The sequence below is a fragment of the Chiloscyllium punctatum genome, chromosome 49, assembly GCF_047496795.1.
Source record: "Chiloscyllium punctatum isolate Juve2018m chromosome 49, sChiPun1.3, whole genome shotgun sequence".
Classification (NCBI taxonomy): domain Eukaryota; kingdom Metazoa; phylum Chordata; class Chondrichthyes; order Orectolobiformes; family Hemiscylliidae; genus Chiloscyllium; species Chiloscyllium punctatum.
Window position 1 is genome coordinate 7529631 of NC_092787.1, and position 18389 is coordinate 7548019.

Below are 18389 nucleotides of genomic sequence, written 5' to 3' on the forward strand. Positions count from 1 at the left end.
GTAACATATTGAAGTCTGCTGCAAGAACACACATTATACACATGTACTGTATACACACACGTACAAAATAATGTTATTTCCCCTTGCATGCTGCCTACTGCGAGGATACCATTCAATTGTTAACGGGATTCACTTACACATGAAATTGCCGTTCCACATTTACCAACTTTAACATGCGGGGGGCAGTATTATTGAGAAAGGGACTGGGCCAACTCTGTCCGCTTTGTTGGGGAGTGTTTGCCAAATACATGCAACCCTTACCGTCCACCCATAGGCCGTTTGTCAACAGAGGAATCGACTTCGCTCCGATATCAGCAGCCGACCGGTCCCTTCCCCAGCTTCCCGGCTACAGAGTGAGGACACGACCCGCCACAACCGGGTGGTCCTTATCTTAGACTCTCCTCCTAGCTTCCTCCAGAACTTTTCAAGTTTCTTACCCTGCACTACCTCCTCCCCCCACCCCTCCACCCCCCCCCCCAAACATTACCGTAAAAACGATGAGAAAAGTAAAGCTTAAAAAGAAAATATGCCCAACGGTAATGTGAAACGATTAAAGTGTGAAGGAATGGAGCTACAAGTCCAACTGTTAGCAGCTACCTTGAGTTTTTCTGTAGGTTTCAAAGAGTACAGTGTATAGTGAATGAAGAGTTCAGGCTCAGTCAAATTCCACTCCAGGCAGCAACTCCGAGAAATTAGCAGCTTCAAGGGTTGGATGCCACGGATTCTCTGTTTTTTTTGGGGGGGAACGTGGGTGTGGGGGAGTGCTGCGGTGTACAGGTTCAATGGAAAAGTGTTGTTTCTTTTTGTTTGAAACGCTCCAAAGAGGAACATAGCCAGATGCTGAGGCTGAAGGCACAGTGACCCTGTTTCATGAGTGGACTCATCACTCTCCCTGAACATCCATCCCATCCCAGGTTAGCCCCGAGGAAGGTCCGAGCAGGAATTTCACTTTTAAGACATGGCCTGAGGCGCGTGTCGCTGAACCATTCTCATCTCACACACAAAAAGACCCAACCACCAAATAATTCAATTGTCACTAGATCAGAAAGAAGTCTCGGAGAGCGTGGCTATCTATAAAACGGGTAGACTTAATATCAGTCGAGTTCTAAAGTGTGGAGCAGAACACGGGCATGTGGTGCTGAGTGACAGCCTTTCATGGGTGGGCAGTGACAGGATTCATTGCTCAGGCTGACCGAGCTGCTGGTCACAGGTTGGCGAACACGAAATTATTAAAAGAAACCGCAAAATGTAATTGAATCTCATGTATTAGCTGGACCAAGGAAAAGCGTTTTCAATCGACTTGTAATCCCGCTGGAGGAGGTGGGACTTGAACCTCAGCGGTAAGGACACTACCGCTACACCAGAAGATCAGTTACCGGCAGCTAGTAGCACAGCCACTTGATGCCATACGGTGAAACAGCGCAATAAGTAATTCTATATTACACTCGGGGAAAATCGAGTCACTGTGTTTTAACATAGGCCGCTGGAGTTTATGAGAGGATTTGGTTTCCAACGTTAAAAATATTGAAGAGCCACCGGACTCAAAGAGTTAACTCTACTTTCTTCCCCCAGATGCTGTCGGTCATTCTCCAGCATTTTCTGTTTTTGTTTCCAACATCCGCGGTTCTTTGTTTTATTTTATTTGGAAATATTGTGTTGATGGTGTCATAGCTAACACCTTAAGCTTCAGTTAGCGCGTCCATGCCCCATCTCAGCTGATATGGAATGGTTTGAAGTCTTACTTCCAGGCATAATCTGGGTCATGTTTGAGGGCGTTGGTGGAAATAACCCACCACCAACTCTTCCACCAGGGAAGAACCCGGCAAGGCAGAAGGGGAAAGGGATATTTACATTGAAAAAGGACAAAAGGAGGAAGTGACAAGTAACGAAACCTGCAATAAACAAGGTGAAAGCGAGAGGGTACTCGAGAAAATAAATAAAGCATTGATTTATGAGACAGAGGAAAAAAATTAAAACTGAAGGAAATGTAATGAATTACAAAAAAAAAGTTTGAGGGGGGATTGTCTTTACAATTGGGACTGAAGTCAGGCTAGGGGAATATCGCATGGGGGTGGCTTCAACATTTAACAAATCACATCAAAGTTTGCAGGACTGCGCATTCATTTCAATGGATCTTGTGAAGGGTACAGTCCAGCGTCGGTGGTGTGTCTTTTTATAGCTGACTTCAACATCTTCGGAGCAGCGCTCCGAAAGCTAGTGCTTCCAAATAAACTTGTTGCACTATAACCTGATGTCGTGTGTGATTTTTAACTTTGTCCACCCCAGTCCAACACCGGCATCATGTTCAAGCTCTTGACCACTGATACGAAAATCTAAGAAAGGAGAAAGTTGAATGAATTCTTGTTGTCTCTGTACTGTCTTGTCGGTCAGAAAGAAGTGTAGCTGCCAAGATTATCTTTTCCAGTTAAATTGTCAGTAAGTTTGCAACAAAATATAAGGCAGGCTTCCTCTCCAAATCGAACAAGCTAAAGTCTTTCCAAAGTTATGTCGCAAATGCGAAAGTTCAACGTCTGCGTAAAATAGTACTATATCTCAAAGAATCGACGTTTTGTTAAGCTACCTTTGGAAACAATTCCAGATGAAACCGGGGTAAGATCATATGTACGTGTGCCACTTAGCAGCACATAGAAACATATTGACCGGCTATTGAAAAACTGACAGAGAAAAAAAGATTGATGAATGGTGATTGGGAGTAAAGAGCAGAGAAAGACATTGACAAACAGAATTACAGACTTTAGAGTCGATTGTTAAACGAGGATGGTTGCAATGCGTAGTGATTATGTTTTGAGCAGCTAATTGTTCAAGATTGACATGATTGTACAAACTCGGAATCTGAGAAGGCAGGAATAAAACATCATCTTTCACCGACTGGCAAAGAGATTGCTCCGGTTCCACTCTGATCTGGAGGTTGCTTTGAAACCCAGATCATAATCCCTGAGTGTGTTTGGCCTTCTGGTGAACAATGTAACTCTAAAATCGGACATTTTTAAAAAATCTGGATACCTCGGAGAAATTGCAACCATAATGGCTCATAGGCCATCAATTTTAATTTCGATAAAAGCTTCAGCGTCCTATATTTGACGAGGTATTGCATAGCATAGGGGAAAAGTTTCTTGGTAAGGTTCCCTCTCACTGGCATTGTGTCGAGACTTTTGGACTGTATGTCACTGAGCAGTCACTGACTGGTTCCAACCTGGCCTATGACAAGAGCTGATTACGTATTCAGATTTCTACTTCTCTGGGAAATTTCAAAACCAACTCAAGATCCTGGTCGAATGTTTCTATTTTAGCATGGACCATTTCGTTCGATGCAATTTCAGGCGTATTTGTTATTATCCAAAGCTCTCTTTTGCTTAAATACTGATTCTGCACATGTCTTGAAGAAATGTTTTGTCTCGTATTTTGCTTTCTCTTTCCGTGCCGTCTTCCTTGACTTTCCCCCCCTTTAGCATGTTATTATGTTAAGCACTCCCCCGCCCCCTACACACGTGACAGTGTAATTTCTATCTGACGGACCCTGGTGCACCGAGCTTTATTTAATGAGCACATCTTCAGTGACAGATTCATTATTTGCATTCAGTTGCTTTAAGTCAAAACACATTAGTTACACTTACATTGCAATACAGATTTAATGATTTACTGTTTAACACCAATTTATTTTGATTAACATCTCGCTATTGGCGATTGTAAGTCCAATTAAATGCAGGACAACAGCGATTAAGTGTTGTATAAATTAAAACTCCAACAAACACCAAATGTTACGGTTTATATATATAATTCTATGTGTAATTTCAAATCGTTACTACGTTAACTTCAATGTTGAAATGAAAGGAAACGATCACAGAAAACAAGATGACCCTTTTAAGCAAGTTAATGGTATATAATTCGAGGACGTGTTTACATTTTTAATGCCGCTCCAATATACGACTTGTTGTCAATTGTGTTGATATATTGTTAGTGATTCTGTTTTAAGTTCATTAAAGCGACATGCATAGTCATTTCTTGATATTAACATTGAAACATATTTAAGCCAGATTTGCCAAGGTGCCAAATAATGTAAGGTTTTGCAGCACATGAATTTCAGAGCGTCTGTGAAAGTGTCAATCATCAGAATGTCATTTCTAATGCATCATGTGAAAGAGCTCGGGTCATCAGCTTGTGCACAGGAGAGCCAGTGGTAATTTAAACCGACTCGTCCTGCTCTCTCAGATATGCCAACCTGGGATGGATGCAGGTAAAGCAGCCTGAGAGCTGAACTGCTTCTCTTACATTACTGCTAGAGTGAAAGAGCGCTGTCATACGTTGGGACTTTAAGTGGGTTCATGTAATATGAATGATGTAAATGAAGTGCGTGCTTACCATTCTTGTCACTTCCAAACAGACTGTTTTCACAATAATGACACCACAGAACTTTGGGAGAGGCTGTGTGGGATAACCGGGCACATGAAGCGTTCAGTTACATCCTGGATTGTGACAGAATAGATTAAAGACAAATCGCGTGGCAGAAAATAAACTCTAACTCAATTGCGTAAATAAAATAAAAGCTGTTACAAGATTAAGAATCAATAGCAATTACAAAACCCCAAAGGAGCAGCCATTTGTCCATCAAGGAGTGCACGTTTATAGTAAAAGTCAACCCTTTCGTTGTAGCTGTAGTTATTGCTCCTTCTGTCTTTGCCTCTGCGCGCATTTTAAAGACATTGCCAGCCGCCCTTCTCTACCGGTTTGTATCAGCTCAACTCATAACTGCAAGTTTGTAAATCCCTTTTTTAAAACAAAACGACATTCTCTTTTCGCTAACGACCCGATGTTTGTCCTCAGGTTAATGCCGTTCGAAAGGACAACTGCTTGGTTTTCAAGAGGCTTTGCTAGATGAGGTGGCTGACTATAAAAAGCTAATAAAAACCATTTGTTGTAATGGGGTGAACATGATTTTTCCTGTTAATAGACGCAACCGACGTGGAAGTAGTTATTCGTTTCCGGTATAGCACTTCATCGGAAGGATTTGATTTCCACTGAGTGAGTCTAAGGGAAATAAAGGTAAAGGGCATGTCTTGAACTTATTAAACGGGCAGTGCATGGGGTCTTTTGCTATCCTGAGACAGTCTGGCTGTGCAACAATTATACCGAGAGGTACGTTTTATTTCAGTACCATTAACATTTTAAACACCCTCTCCCCGGTACCTACTATTATTAAGATAGTTCTTTGAAACCTCGCAAAGCAGTTGTTAGGATTAATTACAATCCATTATAAAACGTTTCTTCTCATTGTTGTCCAATGAGTTGCCAGATTTAAACCGAGTATTTTTTTTACTGTGCAAGCTACAATCGAAAAACTGACGAATGTGAGGTGTGTTGTCTTTGGCGTTACCGAGATCATGATCAAACGTGATTGACTCGACTGTCACAGACATTTTTAACAGGAAAAGTCACCCGATCCTATTTCATGAAGTTCAAAAATGGATGAAGAATTGATGCAACCAAGGAGTTTGACGATGCGGCTGGGTCAGAGGTCAGTTATACACAATGATTATAAAGGGAGTGAGGCTCTAGATCACAGCTGAATGTGGCGTTTCGCCTGAGTTACTGAAGATTGAACAGTAGATAATCCAAGTGCTCGTAAACAGCCAGGTTACAGGCTCGTGAGGAGACAAAGTCTGGAAATCTCTGTGCAGAGGACGACGCTGGTTGGCGGTAAGGCATCATTTATCCAATGGTGGCGTGATGTTATTCGAGTCAACTGCAAATTTATTAGAGTGTGAAGATTTAGCACCAGTGATTAATTTATGCTTGGTTGATGCATTAATCGTTTGCGAATGTTGCAATATCATATTTCATACACGCCTGCAGACATCCTGTGTATAAGAATGATGTATAATGTATAAACCAACATCCAGACGTTATGATGCCCTGATAGAATGTGCATGTATTAAATATGTATTTATTCAATTAAGCATTCTGCATGTTTTAATTTGCATGAGGTCCGTGTAGTACGAGGCCGATCTTTAAGCAGTTGCAACACTATTATGTAGATCCGGGGACGCTTTAAGGTTATTGATTTTAATCCTCATCATCATGAAGTAGCGTTAAGAAGACAGATAGATGTGAAATTACATACAGTGACGGTAATTGCACATAACATGGGCATACAGACCATTCTATTGTCAATATTTGGGTCAAAATATTAAGTGCAGTTTTTTGTCAAGACATAACTGAATGCTGTAAAGTACTTGCGAGTGAAAAGAAATGATCCGATATATTGCTGGAGTTGTAAGATCCGTTTGGTGTGTGTGTTTTTTTTAATTGAAAAAGGTAGTTCAAACCGAACCAGAATACAATTAGCTTACCGGCGCTATAGTGGGTACCGGACCTTTGGAGTAGAAAAGCATTTAGATCGCTTTAGAACGGTTAATCCTTTGCTGAGTGAGGTTTCTTTTGTTTTGCAACTCCACTGTGGGGTTTTGTTCTGCTTTTTCTGCTCGCTTGATTGACCGTTCAATGGTGGCTAATTATCCAAATGTCGCTTCCAGATAGTTTGACTTGCTCCTAGAGCGCTCTCCTGTTATTAGCATTGCCATATCCACTGTCAGGACAGAGCAGACGGCATGCTCCTGCTTTCCCAGAAATATGGTATCCATATCTCGGTCGTTTCAATGTCCACCTCCAGTGACATGTTTATAGTTATACACATTTACAGTTCTTTGATTCACCAACGTGTGTAGTCGGAACGTTCAAAATCGAACACTTTCATTGAATGTGTGTTGCTTTATATCTCGTCCAGGACAAGAAATCTGGTGAGATCTTTATGAAAATAGAAGAGCATTATGCACACTGCGATCTACTATGCTTATTTTATCCTTAATTATAAAATGACGATGAGCAACCATTCAGACCTTCGAAATAATCTGCGCATATTTAACTACCCAAAGAGTTTGCTTCCAATGTTTAACAAATGATGGAACTGTTGAGTTTCAGGCAAGCACGATTCTCTGTTGCGACTGAATTTTGTAATTCTGTCACATCTAAAGATGTTAAAGAAATAAGCTATTTTAAAGAGTTAAGTCCGATATGAAATGTACATTTGAGTATAACGCAAGTAAAACTTACATAAGAGTTAAACTTGGCCATGTACCATATTAGAGTAGATGTGCAGATCTGATTTGTTGTCAAGTTTGTAAAAAATCTTCAAAGGGAACATTATCTTTTTGTAAGTCCATTTGCATTTACACTCGGTTTATAGAAACTTTATTTTAAGTCCACGTTAATGTGTTACAAATCCGAAACTATGTATTTATCTGTGTTTGTTATCATTAAGAAATTCTAAACTAGGCTGAGTACAGTGAGGTCAGTCTCCTCTTCCCAGTGGGATATTCAGTTTCACTTACAATAACACTCGTGTTGATTAAACTAGTTAACATCCAAAGGTGCAAACCATTCGCTTTAACTTAGTGGCATCCTAGAATATATAAAGTAAAAACGAAAGTAAACGTTTGCTTTGCTTCCTTGGTATTAGTTAAACATCAATGGAGCGATACAATTGCTTATAGGTTGTGAACGATGTCACAAAGATGTTAATTTTACGGATTATTGGATAACATTGCAGTTTGGATCCAGAGCAGTTTGTGACCAGCAGCAGCATCTCACCGTGTGTTCCTGGCCAAGGCTTTGTTTTGCGATCCACGTTAAATGTGCGATCAGGTAATTGTTTATATATTCACTGCAGTATGAACTTTCTCCCGAGTGATCAATTTCTGCAAATGCAAATCCATCTTTCAACGCAAGTTTGGAATCAAGTGCCACATTGACAAGTTGGAATTATATTTGTCAGATTTCCACCATATACTACTTGTCATTGAAAATTATACCAACCCAGTAGATATGGCTTACCAGTGTGTTTTCAAATATCATTCTATGGTTTCGTAGATTAAAATGTCGTGGTTTGGGATATGTTCGACACATTGTTTCTAGAGTGATTGAACACAGTAGCTGTACTTATTACCTCTGACACCTTTCATCAGAAGTTAGTAGACTTTAAGGATGTGGGTTGTTGCAAACTTCAGTTTCTTGAATGAAATTGACATAAGCATCACAAATTACGAATAGAACGGGAAAATGGTTCTTGTGAGCGATTAGAATAAAAGACGAGAAATACAGTAGATCTAGTTAGGCTAGCTAACCCAAACTGCTGATTGATCCACGGACTGCATTAATGAATCAAGTGTGAAATGAATTGATGTCACAACCAAAATGTACAGCATAGATCATATTATGAGACAGTATAAGACACATCAATCGCTGACAGCTTGCACTGGCTTTTTGATGGATTGGAAAGACACCTATTCAACGTCATGAATTACCGATTACGATTGTAAAGCAGTTAATCAGCCAGAAAGATGGCCTTTCTATTGCAAACCCCTACACCGAGTAATGATTTAATTGTGTATTAATACAAAACTATGGTCAGTAATCACTATTGACTTTGGCTATGGTCCAGGAAGTCTTCATGTTGCATTTCACCCTTCCCACACCATCACACAATAAAACCACCTTTTAACAGGTTATAGGCATTACCACTAGACCAATCTAACAATATCAATTATGCAGGGATCCACAGATTGGCAAAGGTAAATCTACCCACAGATTTCAAAAATCAGAAATTATGTATACGCAGAGAAAATAACATTGAATTTGAATGAGTGTTGACCTAATCAGAGGAAAGAAAAGTCCCAAAAATCTAACAAATGACACGTTTTACAAGAGCAAGTGGCAGCAGGTGCGGAGCGCTGGTTAAACTAGGTCTCTTCATCCAAACTGTGAAACACAAATGTTTACAAATGTCTCGCATCATTGACTATTCTTATAACTCACCCTGTCCGCTAGCTCTCAATGTTTGATCAAGGCTTTTGCCTCCCTCAATCAGCAATTGGAAAATTAGCTTCTAAATATTTGCTCCTTTCGCTTCAATGCTTGCTACACCATATCGATATTTGGAACCTTTTAAAATGTAAACAATCAATACCAACTTCATATTGCATCTTATTCTCTCCATTACTATGAATATATTGAGCCTTACACAAATCCCTCGTGTCTAATTCCATGGTCAACCCATAGTTCCCCATTGGCTAGCATCCAAACTTCAATCTATCAATGGCACAGTTGTGTTCTGTACAGTTGACCCCGTATCACCCTTGCAATGTTAACAGACAGTATTAATTATTCTGGTTTACTGTGTATTAATGGCTTGACCGGTCAGGTCTTCTCAATTGATTAACTAAAGTAACTAATGATTGTAAAGTCCAATATGCTTGAACTGTTTTATCAGGCCAATCGCCTTGTTAGGGTAGAGAGGTAACAACTGGTCAACAGATGTCAGTCAGGCTGAATTAATGATTAATCTGTTGTACAACAGGGACCAGTTACTGCAACAGACTTGTTCATATCCAGGATCAGACGTAGTCAGCTGACCAGACAGCTCCCAACACAATGCGGCTGACAACAGGGTTCGTCGGTGTTCACCGTAACAGCTATTTGGGCCTTAAACGTCTATGTCAGGGGCCTAAATGAACTGCTTCGACCACAAACGTAATGAGTTGCTTTCCAAACAGTGGCTTGCAGTAAAAGTTACAGTGTAGCTTTCACAGTACACGTGGTCAGAGGTGTGAACAAGTCCATTTAATAGATTGGTTCCTGTGGTGGGTGTGTGAGTTTCAGCTACTTATTAAGCAAAACGAGTAAACAGAGTCAGTAACTTCTTGCACAAATAACGGGCGTTCCTATTCAGTTCGGATGAATTTCCAAGTAAAAGAAATAAGTTGAGCTGCTGGCAGTGTTCCTGTACTAAATTTACATCTATAACATATGCGTGTGAGTGAATTGAAACCTGTGTACTTTAACTAGCGAGAATTTAATAGCCCACCAATGTTTAACCTTTCCTAACCACCAAAATTCAAAATTAAATCACAATCTCCAAATATGTGAGGTTTCTTTGGATCAAGAAAGACCTGAACACATTCTTAACTTATTGACACAAAAGTGAACTAAATTATATTGTTGAACGCTGATTGTAAAGCATAAACATAAAACATTGGGCCCTTGACATTGTTTCATGAGATCAGTGATAACTAAAGTACTTTGTAAGATTAAACACATCATCCTTTCACTGAACTGATAACATGACTACCAGTAACGAAAAAGACACCTGTCGAAATATTCTATCAACTTGTATCAGTGTAAAATGATCCGGAATAACACAAGTAACTTTACACACAAGGAATATAGAAATTGGTTCATACTGGTCCTGCATATTTACCAAGTCTGAAAGAAGTGTGCTGTTTGAGGTTAAACAGCCTTTGATTGTATAAACTGTTCTCGCTGAGGTAAGTACATTGTGTTGGACTCGATCCTTTCGAGCTCGGCTGCAAACAGGTTCAGCCCTTAAAAGAACAAGATTCCTGCCCCACATGATGTGGCAAAGCAATGGTGGTCTGGCGAAACAAAAATATGATCACAAATTAAATGCACCTCCGGTTCTCTTCAACTTGGATTTGTAAAACTGACAAAAATACTTCGATTTGAATACTCTCCACTCCTACACAAACAGCGTTGAAATTGTGTTGGGCTGTACTAAAATGGTCATAATCGCACTCAACTCGTATAGCTGACCTTTCACCTTTTTATGTTTGAGTTGGCACTTAATTAATCTACTTTCCCGTGGAAGATGTTGACGCGTTTCACATCAAAGCAGCAGTTTTTTTTTAAACAAAACGCAAATTCAGTCATTTCGCTGCATTCCTTTTCTCGTTGGGAGAATTATTAAATACGTCTCTATTCTTTTCACATCTTCCTACAATGGAGTGTGCTGGCCTGCCCTCAGTATAATCCAGCAGGAATAGTTAATTAATGAAACGACCAGCTAATTGCTCCTTGAGTTGATTTGCAAAGATGTAAAAGTACTTTTGGAATAAGGTCAGTTCTCAATGTGTGAAGTGTACTTTCTAATTTTGTTTGAAAGCGTTTATGTGTGTGGACACTTGGACATTTTGGCTGGCTTCTCCCTATCATGAGGCAAGCGCAACATTTAAGTGTTCGATTGAGTTTTAATTAATGGCACAAGGTACCTCTCGACCTTTTGGTTGCAGGGTTGATGTGAGGAATATTTTCTGCAGGTGGCTAAATTTAAAGAGAAGTGGGACAAGGAAACTCGAGTATAGTAGATATACTTCTCAGAGGGCCAAAATAGGAAGTTACAATTATTACCAATAATGAATAAGATACACGTTAAAACGCGTGTGTCATAAACGATAAGACTCATTTTCAAGAAGAGAAGCATTTTAGAAGTTTTTTCTAACCTCTGCTGACCGAATCAGTTAGTGGAGACAACGCTGAATGCTTAAATGATTATTTTTGCATTCCATACTCTCACTTCGATTAACTTCTTCTGGCGTTACAGAGTTAAAGGTGTACACCTCGACCTTGCCATGCGACCCCGTTATTTATTTCTTGCCGATTAAGAATCTTTCAGGTATTCAGGAACACGCAAAGTCACACATATAGCAATATCGGCGTCTACTTCATTCTGTCTGTCTTTTTCATAATTTGGAACATAGTTTTTTTTTAAATTATAAATTTGTGTAAAATCACATTCTGAAATAAAGAACTTAATATCAAGATAAAGTGTAAACCCAGGGAGCGATTGATGAAGCAGTTCGGCTCCATATAGAATTATTTGAGAAGAAGACAAGTTCCTGGTTGTTTGCTTTGGACGTATCACTGGAAATCTATTAGTGACGGCTCATGACACAGAACTGAAACTCGGGTTTGAAAAACTCCCCACGCGCTCACATTTTCGGGAATGTTATAAACTGAATAGATTTGGACCGTTCTGAAGTTCCAATCGCTTTATTTAAAAAAAAACCTGGAAATGTTTCAAACCAAACAATAGGATCGGGGAAGCGACCCTCCCATTTCTATTAACTGGGCGATTTTAGGAATCAGGCAAGACGAACAACAGCATCATTTCGAAGGGGAAACAACATCGTTTCGTTGATTTGTTGTTACTTCAGACCAGAATGCTGGGTCTCCCGGAGCCCGCGGGGTAATCAGATACTGTTGTGTGCTGTTCGAACTAAGAAAGCGAATACATTGAACATTCCAGTAACACTTCTGCGTCTAAAAATTTCATTTGTAGACAGCTTTCCCGCAGACGAATACTCCCTGCAGCGAACCTCATAACTCTGCTAATAAAAAAGGGAAACGTGCAGAAACACATCAAATAAAAAGGGATTCTTTACTTAAAGAGCGACATAATATTTCCTTGAAAGAATACATTAAGCGTCTTGAAGCCTTTTGATGTCGAGAGGAAATTATGAAACCGTCCACTTCTTATCAGCAGCCTCCTGTAAACTCGCCTGAAAGATTGTTTTTAACTAAGTCTGCTCATTGTATGAATGTACTCCATAGTGGCTGAGCTGATCAGCGAGTAACGGCAACGCAATGGATCATACAACTTTGATCCTTGTTCTACCTTGGTGTAAACATATCGGGAATTGCGAATCTCCCGCAATTCTGAATTAGTTTCACTCTTTTTTCCAAAGCGCCTTTTCAGTTGTACATGAGGCCCTCTTTTCGACTTGTTCATAGGTCTCCATGATTAATCAAATTAACCAGTTAGGACAAATCTTTACTATCCAGATCATAACGTTCGCATCTAATTAAATCAGATTGGGCGTTTTTTTATTATCCTGGCATATGATAATTTTGGAGTGTTAAATATAGAGTGCTGGAGGGGGAGGGGTAGCAGGATATTTCAATCCAGTCAAATACTGTCCCCAGTGAATCACACGCACACAGACACGGAGGTACAGTAGTATCGTATTTGGACACTCATGAACTTGTTAACTACCAGGAGGAATGATGCAAGTAACGCATTGCTGCTGACAACCATCTCAACAAGCTGCATTTTCTAATTAATAGATATTAATCGAGTCAGGAACATATGAGGCATATGATTATAATCAAACAGCTTTATTAGTAAAATATGCACGACTTGGAAGATTTTTAAAGAAAATGACGTTGAAAAACAAACTGGGAACTGTTTAGCAGAGGCAGGGTTCTTACAGCATTGTCTCTGTGTGCCTGGGCGGCTGAAATGGGAAAGCGCCGGAGGACTCGGGCTGAGCTGGCCCACCCTGAGAAGTCAACACCTCAGAATCAATTTCCTCATCACATCGGGTAACCTGAAATGCCAAACCCGGAGCTGACCGTTCAGAGTCTTTGTTGGTCAAAAAACGAAGCGGCCGAGTCTGTGCATCTCGTCTTTCTAAAATAACATGAATTATTCATGTCACTGGGTATGGTTTAATCTGACTTCCATGGTGAATGGAAACTATGTATGAGTCCGTTCAGAGAAGTGAGGGAGACACTGATCACTTTTTTATAAACTCGTCGAGTTGTATCGTAGACTCCAGCCAATTCAGAGCATGAGCAAATGGGACTTAAATGAACTGAAATCGTCCGCTCATGACACGTGCAGAGTTATTTAGTCCTAGTTAGCACTCTACTTACTGAACTAACGTTAGTGGTAATAGGAAAATGATTTATGATTTATACCTTCTTCATTTTGTATTTATGTTTGATATTGAGCTCACGGAGTATTGTAGAGTTTGCATTCCTCACGTCTTGGGATCCAGTTTCTGAAATGAAATATAGGCACTGAGGCCATGACAGATGAAGTTGTCAGTAGGCATTAACAATTAAAGAAGGTAGGTTTCACACTCCTGACATACACTGCCTGGCATCCACATATTGTTTAATTTAAATTATGTTGCTGAAGTTTACCAGGAGTACATAGTCTGAATGGTTGCTTTGTGGTTGTACAGTTACAATAAAAAGCTCCTCACATTTCTCTGGGATCAAGAGGTCAAATGCTTACGTAAGCTAAATTTCAACTCGAGCCATTAGTGGGAGAATTGTAACAATTCTTAATTACGTGGAAGAACCGTCCCGCTCACATCGTACACCCTTGTTGTTCTCTGCAAGCTTGTGAGCGCCTCCTGCAGCCCAATCTGAGCACGCCTTCCACTCAGACTTGGGAAGTGGGACAGGAGTGGAGAATTGATGCAGTGAGCAGAAATTGCCCGTAGGTAAAAGACCCCAGACGCTTAACACTTTATTTTGGAGAATCAATCTGAGTTCCCCTCGCCGCTCCGACCGCTGGTCTAAAGTAAAGCTGTGACTGCAATGCTGCCGGTGTGCTTTTAGGATGTGTTTACATTGAGAAAGTTAGGCCGTTTAGTCGATAAACATGCACTGCAAAGCCACACAGTGGAGTGAAATGTGGTGTCCCTTCTGCCTATCACTGTTAACATCCCCTTTCTCTCCTCTCCAACCAAGTGTCTCAATTCAAACAGACGCAATCACTTCAACTTTCCATTACTGACCATCACGAATAGTTCCTTCCACAGGAGGAGAGAGGCGACTGTTTAGCAAACCAAAATGTAGATGAGCCTAACAACCGACATTGCAAGAGGGAATGAAACAGGGCTGGAAATCTAAATATTATTCACAGGGGTTTCCAGCAATCAAAATGTGTCGTTAATGCACCATTAAATAGTTCGTGTAAGCATATTATTTGCAATTTAATCTATTATCCTATCAATTGATTCGAACAAAAAAACACACGAAAATAAAACGTCTAATTATTATACTGGAAAAAAATACTGATGAGCGCTTCAAAATAAACGCACAGTTACAAGAGCAATAACGATGATTAATTACAGCTTGTCAATCACTATGCATGAAGACACAAAACCAACATCAAGCAATATATTAGGAGCCTAAAGCAATTACAGGTTTTAATTCACAGTTCAATTTCGATCAAATGAAGTACTTGCATTTTCTATTCAGATAAAATCATTTAAGAAGGGAGGAATATAGTGATAGGTATGTCACATATTAATATCAAGAGATTCACTAGATAATTGTAACTAATCTACAACCTGTCAGTTATCTGTGCAAACCTCGATCCCGTGGATTAAGCAGTCTGCGATTTGAATTCTATTGTTAGGAGTTAGTCACGGTTACTGGTTGGAAGCTGGTACCTTTGTGTGTCAGTGTGGTAGCCGGCTGACAGCAGATGGTACTGGAGAGATGGTGACGTTTACAGAGAGAGGCTGTTTCTAGCAGCTCCAGGCCTACGATTTGTTCACCTGTCACCTTTTACCCGTCGCAGGAAATCCAACCTGCTCACACAATCTATACCATCAACACCTACCAACACACACACTCCTGGTTTACTGTGAGAACAACCCTTATCAATCAATTTAATGAATACATTTCCAATTTTTTTTCAAACCTACTAGTCCATAGTCAATTTGAACCTGTTCTATCTTGATATGATTCCGTGCGGTGGAAGTGAAAGCAGAGCACATTTGAATGTCATCAAATTAAAAATACTAAAGTATGATTACCAATGTTAAACCGCGAGAATGCCCATCCGTAATTAGCACCATGGATGAAATGGCAGCAGAAACTCGGCCAAGGGCCTGTCCCGACACATGGACTCCATGTAACCATGACTTTGCAAATTGAGAGAGACAGAACCGTGGACAAATACGATTTGCAGGATAAATGCACACATACAGTATATACATGTTTGACTCTGTGGATTAGATGTGGCGCTGGTTTCACTTTAGCTATTGTTTGAATTACAGCTGTATCCAGTATGGCCCCCGGCTTCTTTGTAATCACTGCAGAAAGCCTTGATTTCCAAGTTTAATCTTGTTCTGATTGGGCAAGCTCTGTTCCCTGGACTAACACGATTATTTCTGTTTTTGAAGGCGATCTGGAGGTAGTCTGTTGTCAGACAAGATTCCCCACACCCACCGTGTGTTCTGTTGGCGCTCTCAGCTATATTTGCAATACATGTCGTGTGAATATTCCGAGAGGAATTATTTTAATTGCAATGCAAAAAAAAAGAAAGTTCAGACGTCACGCCTGGGATCCACGTCTTGGGGATTTAACGAAAACATGGCACCGGGCCAATGTTTGACTCATTTTTTTCAGTTACTGTAGGATACAAAATCTTCACTGTTGGAGTACACCGTACGGATGTATATGTTTACATTCCATTTGACGCCTTAAAATTGTAATTACTGTATACGTCAAAGAAATGATTTAAATTGGAGCACTAGAATGATGAACCGCATACCCACGGGGTAGCAGGGAGATGAAGCTGCAGAAAGGACTAGGTGCAGCGTATTCACTCGCCTCCGCTTACCCCTGCGACGTATTCAAAGCTACCCCATAGGCGCACAGCGAAAGGGGAATAAAGTTTCATCTGTCAGAAATGGAGGTTTACATTGGAAGTAGAGGTAAGTATAAAGGTAATGCACAGACCCGTTTATCTCAGGATTATTCAAAAATGCTTTAACAATTTGTTTAATCCAGTTATACGCCCATAATTACTGTGCACTACAGGTACTTGCATTTTCAGTTTGCGACATGTGGGTCTCGCCAGTGATATACACATAGATGCGCACACAGACACAGGCACAGTCACACATAGGATATCTTTCTCTTATTATACATACAGTCATATAACTTTTTTCCATTTGCATTAAGAAACACGACCTTCCGAAGTGTCAACGTTCTACAAATTATCCCCCTGTTTTGTCCTGAGAAATGGAAACGATCATTATTCCAGCTCCTGTCAGCATGCTATTGCAATCGAAGGCATGCTTCTGTCTGCGGGTTGGTTTGACAGTTTTATGAAATGACTATTCAAGTAGAAAAGCTTGAACTTGTTCGACAACATGCACAAGAACGGTGTTGGACCATCACAGTACAATCCGCCAGACCTCGGGATACATTGTTAGATTTGTGCTCCCACCCATGCACCAGGATTTTGTAAATTGGTTAATACTGAAACAACTGAATCACATTGGCTCATGTTCTCTCCATCTCGTTCTATCTATCTATCTATCTATCTATCTATCTATCTACCTATCTATCTATCTATCTATCTATCTCCCTCTCTCTGTCTTCTCTCTCTCTCTCTCTCACACACACACACACACACTCACACAATATCTTGCGAGACAGACCTAAACTTGACCGTCCCTCTCAGCTGGCTACTATTGCTGAGGGATATATACAAGTCTGATGACGTTGACACCAATGGAGTAAAGCACAAGGTTGTGTGCAATATTCCACCACAGGTAGTACCAAGCTTGACAGTTACACAATTCAATCTGAGTTTCGTTGCTTTTGGGAAAAAAACGGATGATGCTGTATTCGCAATTCAATGTCTTTTAAATATACAGCCATCCATCAGTTACATTGTGAAATTGAGACGTGGCACCGTCGATTCTGTCGTAGGAAATTAATATAGTTTCTGGAGAGTTGTGTCCATATCTGGGCACCTTGTATCAGATCGTGCTTAGTATGAGGTGGTGCTGCTAAGAAGATACTTCTGAAGATAAGTTAAAACAAGACATCAACACGTTCTGGTACCTAAACTGTTCCCATCCTAAGAGTTTAAAATATTGAAAACAAAGCAACGCGCATAAGACGAAACGGATTTGTAAACTGGGGCAGATGAAATCTGCATGTTGGAGATAACCTGGTGTTGTGTCATTTATTTGACATGGGGACACTGGCAATCTGAAATGCTATCCTTCACATATAGCATGCCGCACTGCCTATATTGTTCATGTTATCATAAAAGCATGCAGTGATTTTAAGACAGAAAGAGGCTATTCAGCCCGCCGTGTCCAGGCCAGCAATCTGAAACCCTTGCTGCAGTAATCCAACAATGTTTTTTTTCTTCCTGAGATACTTATCCATTTTCTTTTTGAAAGCTACAACTGAATCTCGCGACAGTCTCTCAGCCATTGTATTTCAGACCCGAACTACTGGCTATTCGGGAACAAAGGGCGGTTTCCTTATGTTACCCTTGCTTCTATCGTAAACACCTTCAACCAGTGTACCCAGGTTCCCTCACCTTCCTCCAAAAGGAAAAATTATCAAGATCTACTTTGTCTAATCTCCTCATAATTTTAGCCACTTTCAATTCTCCCTGTCGACTTCCTTACGGTAAACAATCTCAGCTTGTCCAACCTCCTACCCTGATGAAGGATGTTTCTCAGCCTTGGAAAATCTTTTCTATACCTCCATAACTGGAGGTAAACACGTTAGAAATTGAGATTTGGACAAAATATGCGAGTTGAAACCGAACTATTGTTTTAATATGGCTCATCACACCTTCTGACCTGCCTTCTCTATTTGTAAACCCTGAATTCCAACACGTCTCAATTTGCTCTGTCACCATCACCGTGCACATATCCCACCAGGTCTCTCTAGCGCTGCAC